Raw genomic sequence first — 9878 nt, 5'->3', positions numbered from 1 at the left:
CTCCTATGCTAACAACTGTGTATCTACTGCTGTGAAAGGAATCAAGTCTGCAGATGATCCCACCGGAATAAAAAAAATATCTGTAGAGGAAGGAGGTCACTGTTTTAATCAGCTCCACACAGACAGCATCCCAGGAACCAGACCCATGAGAACACAGGCAGAGCCTGCAGACTCCACACAGACAGCACCCCAGGACACCAGACCCATGAGAACAGGGGCAGAGCATGCAGACTCCACACAGACAGCACCCCAGGAAACTGAACCCATGAGAACCAGGGCAGAGCATGCAGACTCCACACAGACAGCACCCCAGGAAACCAGATCTATGAGAACAGGGGCAGAGCATGCAGACTCCACACAGACAGCACCCCAGGACACCAGACCTATGAGAACAGGGGCAGAGCATGCAGACTCCACACAGACAGCACCCAGGAAACCAGACCCATGAGAACAGGGGCAGAGCATGCAGACTCCACACAGACAGCACCCCAGGAAACCAGACCTATGAGAACAGGGGCAGAGCATGCAGACTCCACACAGACAGCACCCCAGGAAACCAGACCCATGAAAACAGGGGCAGAGCATGTAGACTCCACACAGACAGTACCCCAGGAACAGCACCCATGAGAACAGGGTCAGAGCATGCAGACTCCACACAGACAGCACCCCAGGACACCAGACCCATGAGAACAGGGGCAGAGCATGTAGACTCCACACAGACAGCACCCCGGGAACAGGACCCATGAGAACAGGGGCAGAGCATGCAGACTGATAGTCCTGTCCCACAGCCTGCGAGTCACCGTTTCTTCCACAAAATACTCCAGCCAGCGCTTTTTAGACTAAAGTTTCTTAAATTTCTGTTTTTCTCGCAGATTAGATTAAAAAAGCCGCCTGTTGACCTGCTGGAGGTCAGACCCGCTCCGGCAACAACTACTGCAGCTCCGTTGCCCCGGCAACCACGTTTTATTTAACAAAGTAAAATAAACACAGGAGAAAAGTTTGCAAACAAGACAAGAGAGTTCAGAAACCCACAGACACGACGGCAGTGGGTTTTGTTTCTGTGTCGAGTAGATAAACCAGGCAGGACAAGCGCTGCAAACACACTAGAGTACACATAACACAATCAGGGGTACACAAGACTCGTGCTCTTTACACAAACAGGTTCAACAGGTCAATAAAGAGCAGGTCCACCAGCTGTCATGATGTCTCATTTACAAAGAGTCTGAAGATTTGCTCGTCTCTTCCCAGAGCACCTTCACTCCGGAGAGCAAGAAACAGCTCCTGCCGAGTCCGTCTTGTAAGAGAGACATAGAAATCCGCGACACGATAAATACGCTGAAATTGTATAATTAATTCTGATGCTCAATCAAATCTGCGGAACGCGTGGGCAGCGCACGTGTTCTGTAGTGCGCTATAGAGCACTAGAGAGACTACATTTCCCACAAGCCCTGTGGGCGACTTCCTTTTGACGTAATCGATTCGCGTCTTTTTTTTAAATATTTTTTTATTAAACTTGTAAATAATTTACAAATACAAATACAATCAGAGGATCAAATTAGGTGTAAGTAAACAAACACAAACAGAAAAATAAACAATTAACCGCCAGAGGTAATAGGTAAGTTATATATGGGCGACAGGGCCTTCTCCTGCTATGCCCCCAAGCTCTGGAACTCCTTGCCCAAGGATATTAGAGAGTCACCTTCTCTAAACTCCTTCAAATCCAGACTCAAAACCCTCCTTTTCAGAAAAGCCTTTACTTAACTGGTTCCATTCTTCACCCCTCTGCTCTTCTTAATACCATCTTCCACGGTCTCCTCTATTGTTATTGTATTGTACTGTATTGTTGTAATTATAATTGTGTCCTGTCTTGTGAAATTTTCTTATTTATTGTTGTAGTCTTCTTATTTATTGTTATTGTCATCCTGTAAAGCGCTTTGAGAAGCCACCTTTAAAGGCGCTATATAAAATAAAGTTTATTATTATTATTATTATATTGTATTTTTTACATATATCATATGTTTTCCGTGCTTTATTATTGCTCACATTTTTAATAGAATTTAAATAATGTTTCAGCTCCACCTCAAAAGAACTAAACAGGGGAGTATTATTAGACCATTTGGATTTGTGGATGTGAAATTTACCAAGAATGATTAATAAATTGACTATAAATAAATGCTCTTTTTCCAAATTTCCTACTAAACAGTACAATAAAATGTCAAAATCCTTCAATCTAAAAAACACCTTTAACTGCCTGCAAACAAAACTCTGTAAATCCGTCCAAAACAACTTCACAAACCTACACCTAACAAATAAATGCACCAAAGATTCCTTTTCCGCCCGACAAAAAACACACAGATCATCCTGCTCATGCTTAAATTTAAAGAGTACTAATTTCACTGGATAAAACATATGAATGATTTTAAACGATATCTCTTTAACTTTATTTGTAATACAAAATCTATCAGGAATTGTCCAAACTAACTTCCAGTTTATATTTTCAAACATTGCATTCCAAAAAGACAAACAAGAAGGGATAAGATGGGGTTTACAAAGATTTCTAATATGAGTATTGTTACACTTCTTATCCTTTATTTCCACGCCATCCAAGAATAAATCAGTTGTAGGACCCAAAAGGAGGTCAGTCCTATTAACACTTTGATTGGCTTTTAATAAGCACACTACACCTTCCGGAATGGCATCAAAAACTATTGCATATTCCTTTGGAGTAACAGGGAACTGAAATCTCTCCAGGAATTCAGGATAAGTAAGCAATCTACCATCTTCATTCAACAGTTGAGCTACTAAATAAATTTTGTTATTAAACCAATTATGTAAAAATAAACTTTTATTTTTAAACTTAATGTCTTTATTATTCCAAATATAATATGTGTGTGGTGAGAAGTTGTGTTTGTATAATAAAGTCCAGTATAATAATACTTGCTTATGAAAATTAGATAACTTAACTGGGATTTTCTTTATCTCAAAGTTACATTTTATCAAAAAGTCAAGATTCCCAACATTCTGAAAAATTATGTTTGGAATAAAATTCCAAATACTATTTTTATTATTAATAAATTTCCTAATCCAATTTATTTTAAAAGTTATATTTGACATATAAAAGTCTATAACATTCAAGCCACCTTGGTTTTTCGGTTTACTCAGAAGGTGTTTCCTAATATAATGAGGTTTATTCTTCCAAATAAAGTTGTATAATAGTTTATCAAACTCATCAATAAGATGCGAAGGTACATTCAGTGAAAGCGAGGCGTACACAAAGCGAGATATACCTTCTGCTTTCGACAGTAGAACCCGACCTGCCAACGATAGGTCCCTCATTAACCAAGACTGAAATCTTTTTTTAGTTTTATCTAATATAGGCATAAAATTCAATTTACATCTTTCATCTTGGTCTTTACAGATTATAATACCCAAACAACGAACCACTTTCTTCACAGGTATATTCACTATTGCATCCAAATTAGAATCCTTCAGAGAAAACAGTTCACACTTGTCAATATTCAAAGACAATCCTGAAACTGATGAGAACACATTTAAAACCTCAATTGCTTTAGAAACCTCTTTACTATTCTTAAGAAAAATAGTGGTATCGTCTGCTAGTTGACAAGTCTTAATTTCCCTTCCCAAGATACTAACGCCTTCCATAATGCTATTATTAATATGAAGAGTCAAAGTCTGAGTTACTAATAAAAAGAGAAAAGGAGATATTGGACATCCCTGCCTAATACCTCTTCCAATTTCAAATCTCGGAGATGTACCATTATGTAATCTGACTGAGCTATTACACCCATTATAAAGAGTCTTAACAACATTCTGAAAATATTCACCAAAACCAAAAAATTCTAAACACTTAAAAATAAATGTATGCTCTACTGTATCAAAAGCTTTATAAAAGTCCACAAATAAGATATAACTATCATCTTCTATAAGATCACTGTCATCTATCAGATCCAGAATTAAACGGATATTATTACAAATATGCCTGCCTTTCATAAAACCAGATTGCGTCTCATCAATAATCTGAGCCAACCCTTTCTTTAATCTATTCGCAAATATCAAAGCTAATAATTTTGCATCATTATTCAACAGAGTTATAGGTCTCCAATTTTCTAATATTAGCTTATCCTTGTCAGGTTTGGGAATAAGTGAAATCAAACCCTGTTTCAGAGAAGGTGGCATTTCTTTTTTTTAAGCTTCTTCAAAAACACCAAATAAAAAATCAATTAACAAATCTTGAAAAAATTTATAAAATTCACTACATAAACCATCATTCACAGGGGATTTATTGTCTTTTAACTTATCAATATTAATATTTATTTAGTTCTTAGTAATTTGTTGATCACATTGTATACGGAATTCCTCATCTATAAATCTAGTGTCTCTCCTTATGGAATGCAAAAATACATCCATATCCGACCTGTTCTGTCTTGCTGAGTATAAAGTTTTGTAAAAATCTGTAACATATAAAGCTATATCTCTGAGATTATCTGTAATACTGCCATTAATTTTTAATTTGTCAATCAATTTATATTCTAAATTTCTTTTTTCTAAATTATAAAAATATTTAGTATTTTTTTCCCCTTCTTCCATCCACATTCTTCTTGATCGTATAAATGCACCTTTAGCTTTTTCTTCATAAATCTGATCTAATTGCAATTGCAAAAGATTCAATTTTTCTTTTTCTTCCTGACTGTAATCAGTAATCTGCGTTAATTCGATTATATCTTTAATAAGAGTATCTTCTTTATTTCTTTTTAACATAACTAGGGTTTTGCTCCTTTTAATAGCTAACTCCCTAATTTTATACTTCATAAATTCCCAATTACTGCCGAAAGAATTGTTCTGTAATGCCTTTCTATAACAATTTTTTTATAATTAAGTTAGCATCCTTTACAAATTGGTCATCTTCCAAAAGAGTTTTATTAAATTTCCAGTAATTAAATTTTTTGGTTTTTAAAGATCCAGATGTATTAATCGACAAAAAGATACCTTTATGATCCGTCAAAACTGCAGGACTCATATAGACATCAGTAGTGAGGTTCTCCAATTCTTTTGAAATGAGCCACATATCAATTCTAGACTGTTTAGAAAAATCTCGATTACTCCATGAAAACTGACTTAATCCCGGGTTCAAACATCTCCAGATATCAATTACACCCAAGCTAAAGCATAGATTTTCCAAATGAACAGACTCACCTCTATGATTAACCCTTTGAGGCCATCTATCCATACTCTCATCAAACACTGTATTAAAATCTCCACCCAAAATTATTTTAGCTTCTGAAAATCTATTTAAAACCTGTTTTATACTATCTTCTAGTTCCTGAAAAAGAAGTCTATTTTGTATTTTATTATTGGTGGCATATACATTAACAAGTATAAACTGTTTCCCCCCAATATCAACTGTTAAAATGATCCATCTCCCAGAATGGTGCATACTACTGTGAAGAATTTTCCCTTTAAAGTTTCCTTTCAAAACAGCAACACCTGCTGAGTGATTAGTACCATTGGAAAGCCAAATATCATCCCCCCACTGATTCCTCCAAAACTGCAAATCCGATTGACATGCATGCGTTTCCTGTATAAAATAAAAATCAGCATTCGCTTTCTTACAAAACAAAATAACTGCTTTTCTTTTCATAACATTTCGAATACCTCTGACATTAATAGAGAAAATAGAAAAAGACATACACAAAAGCAAATAACTAACTCTAAGACTGTCTAAACTATTGAGTTTTTCAAAGAACCAGAACTATAACAGTCCTTAACACTTAACTACACCATTCCAAACTAACACTAAAGAAACACTAGTATATACTGGTATAACAAATAAAACCAAACATAATCATTAACTGAGCAGTCACTGGGAGCAAATCTCCTTCCCGTCCACAAAGGCCCTCGCTCCCACAAAGTAGGCTCTCCTCCCCTCTCTTCTGGCAGCTTCAACCTGGGGCCACAGCTGGTTCCTGGTGCTCCTGTCCGCGGCAGACAGGTCCTCTGCAAACCTCAGTTTGTTCCCATTCAAATACTCATTCCCCCTCGCTGCTCGCCACAGCATGTCCCTCACCGTCCTCTTGGTGAACTGTATTATAATCGATTTGGGGCGCACTTGCCCAGACATGTACGCTCTCCCGAGCCTGTGAACAAAGTCAATGGCCGATATCACGTCCTCCTGGTCCGGCAGGGTCCTTTTACAGATACCCTTCACTGTTGCAACAAGGTCCTTATCACGTTCCTCTTTAACTCCAAATAATTTTAAATTCCATCATCGACGGTATCTATCTACATCGTTCACTTTCAATTCAAGTTCTTTAATATGCTTTTCTTGTTCGGTATTTACTTGTTTAAGAACTTTTACTTCACTCTTTAAGTCTTCAACCTCTTTAAACACACAGTCCATGGACTTTTTAAGACTTTCGATTGCGACTGTATTAGATCGAATCATTTCCTTCAGCTCACCCATGCTCTGTGCCATCATGTTGAAGATGTTGCTCTGGATCTCCTCCAGCGTCAGGTCGCCCCTTCCTCTCTTGGCTGCCGGGGTTTTCACAGGTGTGCTGGGCAGGGACTCCGGCTCTTCCTCCGGCAGCTGAGTCTCACTAGGGCTGCGAGCGCTCGCGTACGAGCGCATCTCCAGCACTCTTTCCACGTCCCCTCCAGCTGCTTCACTTTTCCCTTTAGTTGCCATCAATTTTCTTGTAGTGCTATACATATACGATTGAGGTATCTTAGATTTCTCCTTCAAAGACCCAGCACTCTCTTTTCTTTTCCCAGTGTTACTCATATCGAAATTCTTAAACCTAAAAAAAATCGTTTTTTTTTCTTTCAGTTATAACTGAAGTTTAAACAACTACTGTTAAGTCCTTACTTTTCAGTAGTCAAAAAAAGCAAAAATTAACATTCAGGTCATGAAAAACTCAAAAAAACTCCTCAACCACTAAACTTTACCTCCCACCTGAACGCCATCTTGAACGTCCCTACACTTGATTATAATGCCGTTATGTGTCGAAGCAGGAATTTACGTCATCCTACCACTGCAACACGGGGAATAGAGGGAAATGAGCACACGCTACGAATTGTCTCACTCACTCCCTAGAGTCGTAAGACGCATTGAAGGGTGCACCCCCATCACTTATCGTTGCGCCTCGGTGAAAGGAAAGCTCTTGAGCAGTCTTTGAAACAGCTCGGATGAAACACTTGATTGCTTCCATGTGCATCTGTAGCTCATTTCTTATTTTCACTTCACGCCACCCAAAGCATTTCTAAAACAGGAGATTCGCGTTTGGGAATGCGCCCTGCCCTACAAATAAAACAGGTCTACGGGTCTGAAACCTGCTCCAAGGAAAACAGTTTTGTTGCGCTTTTGATCAAAGGGAGATTCGCTGTTCTTACTTTTTGATGACATAACACCCAAAGGGGCTTCTTTGGAGCTGGATTCCAACCAGCATCCTAAAGTTTCTTGGTGGTATCCTTTACAGTCCTCTGTTCGGTCAACAAGGGACAGAAGGGGGCAGCTTTCCTCACACATACAGTGCAATGTACTGTAGTGTTCCCCTTCATTGAATTCGCAGTTCTGCATCAGACCTCTAACTCGTTTCCTTAGCTTGGATTTAAGCCATGAAGCAGGCTTCTACTGTATAAACGTCTAGAGGAATCACAAACTATTTGAGAGGCCATCATCCCAGGGGGAACTGACAAAGTCTATCCCTAAACACCTAGCGCAGTCTCTCGAGAGACTGTCAAAAATCGCTTTCTCCGTTTGCGTTGCAAGTAAGTGAAAACGCGGTCTCAACCCAGAGACACTTGGCAGCAGCGGCACGTAAATACTGTTACTGTCACTGCTTGATACCGACATTAGCCTACTATACCATGTTCAGCCACCGCTAGAAAATGTACGGCTCTAGTACCGGAGCAAACAACAGGAGGGCCAACGTCGAACGGGCACACGTGTCAGACATGGAGAGCGACAAGGATGGGATTTGAACCCATGCATGCAGAGCACAATGGATTAGCAGTCCATCGCCTTAACCACTCTGCCACCTCGTCAACGAAAGTGGGCTGTCCGGACATGGGTTGGCGCGCTCCAGATGATCTTTTTCTTTTTTTTCCCTCGTACTCGAGGGTCATTTTCCTGTTCCACATGCGATTTCAACATTTTCCTTGGGAGATGTCAAGCCAGCAAGCCACTGCTGTGGTTCAGTGGCCAGTATGGAGTTCAGTGGCCCTGTTGTACACAGAAAGCACATTGAGCTCCTTGGACATGAAAAGTTCCAGATAAAAGCCATTTGTCATCCTTTCTCTTGGTGTCGATGTTGCTATTGTATGTAAAGGTGGCAACTTGCTCAGCGAGCAGGCGGAGCGCACACCAAATGCAGATGTGTCTGAGTGGTGTGTCCAAGTGGCTGCAAAAGGACAGCACTCCCGGGGCTGTTTCAATGTAACAGATTTACTCCAGGGAAAGGCAGCATGACATTGAGAGTAGCTCAAGCTTTCAGCACCCGTATCGGACTGCGTGTATGCAGACACCGCTCAGAATCCCCTGTACGATTCTCCTTCAATTCCGTTTTGCAGTGCTTTAGCTCTTTCAAAAGGCTTCGCTTTGCTAGTCACAATCCAAGGCTCGTGACAGCATTTGAAAACATTCACCACTGCGTTGGCCGGGAATCGAACCCAGGTCAACTGCTTGGAAGGCAGCTATGCTCACCACTATACCACCAACAAACGCCCACGGGAGCCCTGCAGGACACCACCAGAGAATGGTCACGATTTCGGAAGCTGAAGCTGACGTGCTGATTCCACACATCCTGAATAAATCATGATATTGTTAGTTGCTGTAGCTAGACATTCAAATGAGTTTCATGGCCAGATGGACTGTTTCCTCCAGCGGTATAGTATTGCAGTGAGACAGCACGATGCCTGCAAGACTATGTCACGCTAAACGCCACAGATTGTGTTTGTCCGTTCGTGTCAGTCGTCCTGCAGCCACGGGAAGTGGGACACAAACATGCTGCAATGCTTTCAAGACGTTAGGATTTGTTTGTGCAACATCCGAGAAGAGTACTTGTGGCTTGAATGTGAACTGTACGTGCCCGCCCCCTTTCCTCTGTAATGCATGAGTTCCTCCCGGCATGCCCTTCGTCATTGTTCTGTCATCTTGTATTTAAAGGGTTGTATTTCTGCTGCTGAAAATAAGCAACGGTTTTCTCACAACACCCTTTGTTCCCGACGGAGCCCTTGTCTGTCATGAAATTCATCAAAACCTCAAGTTAGAAGAAGAAGACGGCAAATATGAAGCGTTACAGCAATGACATGCCATGAGACGATTGATAACGATTTCCATAGGATCCCCGCAGTTGCCTGGCAACCCGTCAGCTTTGCGCAGTGGCAGTACCGTAGCCTGTGAGGTTTAGCCGAGGCGCGATTATTGCTAGTTGAAAACTTTTCCCAATACCCCTCTTCCGCCGGTTTGCAATACAATCGGCGAAAGCAATTTTTGACAGTCTCGTCAGAGACTAAGCAAGGTGTTTAAAGACAGATTTTGTCATGGTGACATCATGGTAGAAAGAAACGAGCTTTTTACGTCTCGACAGAAACGCTCTTTAGCTCTTTCAGCGTTATGCAGAAACGCGACTTGTTTTTCTTAAAATGAATGCAACTTGCAAAACATGAAATACAAACCTTGCTAATCAGCGCTAGCGGCAGGCAAAAAAAAAAAGAAGTCAGCAATGTTTTTTTTCTTTAACCTTAACCTTGCTAATGGAGAAGAGTTAAACAACCGAGTCTATGCAGCTTAAACGGTGCGCACGTCGGGATCTTAGCTGAAAGGGTGGTAAATCACGCTCACCCCAGTCCTTAATCTT

General features: G+C 40.3%; 3 non-coding genes across 3 annotated transcripts; 1 reads left to right on the top strand and 2 right to left on the bottom strand.

Moving 5' to 3' along the window:
• Positions 1-7982: 7982 nt before the first annotated feature.
• trnas-gcu (transfer RNA serine (anticodon GCU)) lies at positions 7983-8064 on the bottom strand. Its single transcript has one exon. It is a non-coding gene; the product is annotated as a tRNA-Ser (tRNA).
• A 603-nt stretch (positions 8065-8667) lies between these two features.
• On the bottom strand, positions 8668-8743 carry trnag-ucc (transfer RNA glycine (anticodon UCC)). The gene has a single exon. It is a non-coding gene; the product is annotated as a tRNA-Gly (tRNA).
• A 645-nt stretch (positions 8744-9388) lies between these two features.
• LOC148632079 (U4 spliceosomal RNA) lies at positions 9389-9530 on the top strand. Its single transcript, XR_015934491.1, has one exon. It is a non-coding gene; the product is annotated as a U4 spliceosomal RNA (small nuclear RNA).
• The last annotated feature ends 348 nt before the right edge of the window (positions 9531-9878 follow it).

This window comes from Lepisosteus platostomus, unplaced genomic scaffold, assembly GCF_059453375.1.
Source record: "Lepisosteus platostomus isolate fLepPlt1 unplaced genomic scaffold, fLepPlt1.hap1 Scaffold_70_H1, whole genome shotgun sequence".
Lineage (NCBI taxonomy): Eukaryota > Metazoa > Chordata > Actinopteri > Semionotiformes > Lepisosteidae > Lepisosteus > Lepisosteus platostomus.
This window is presented reverse-complemented; position numbering and strand designations above follow the sequence as displayed.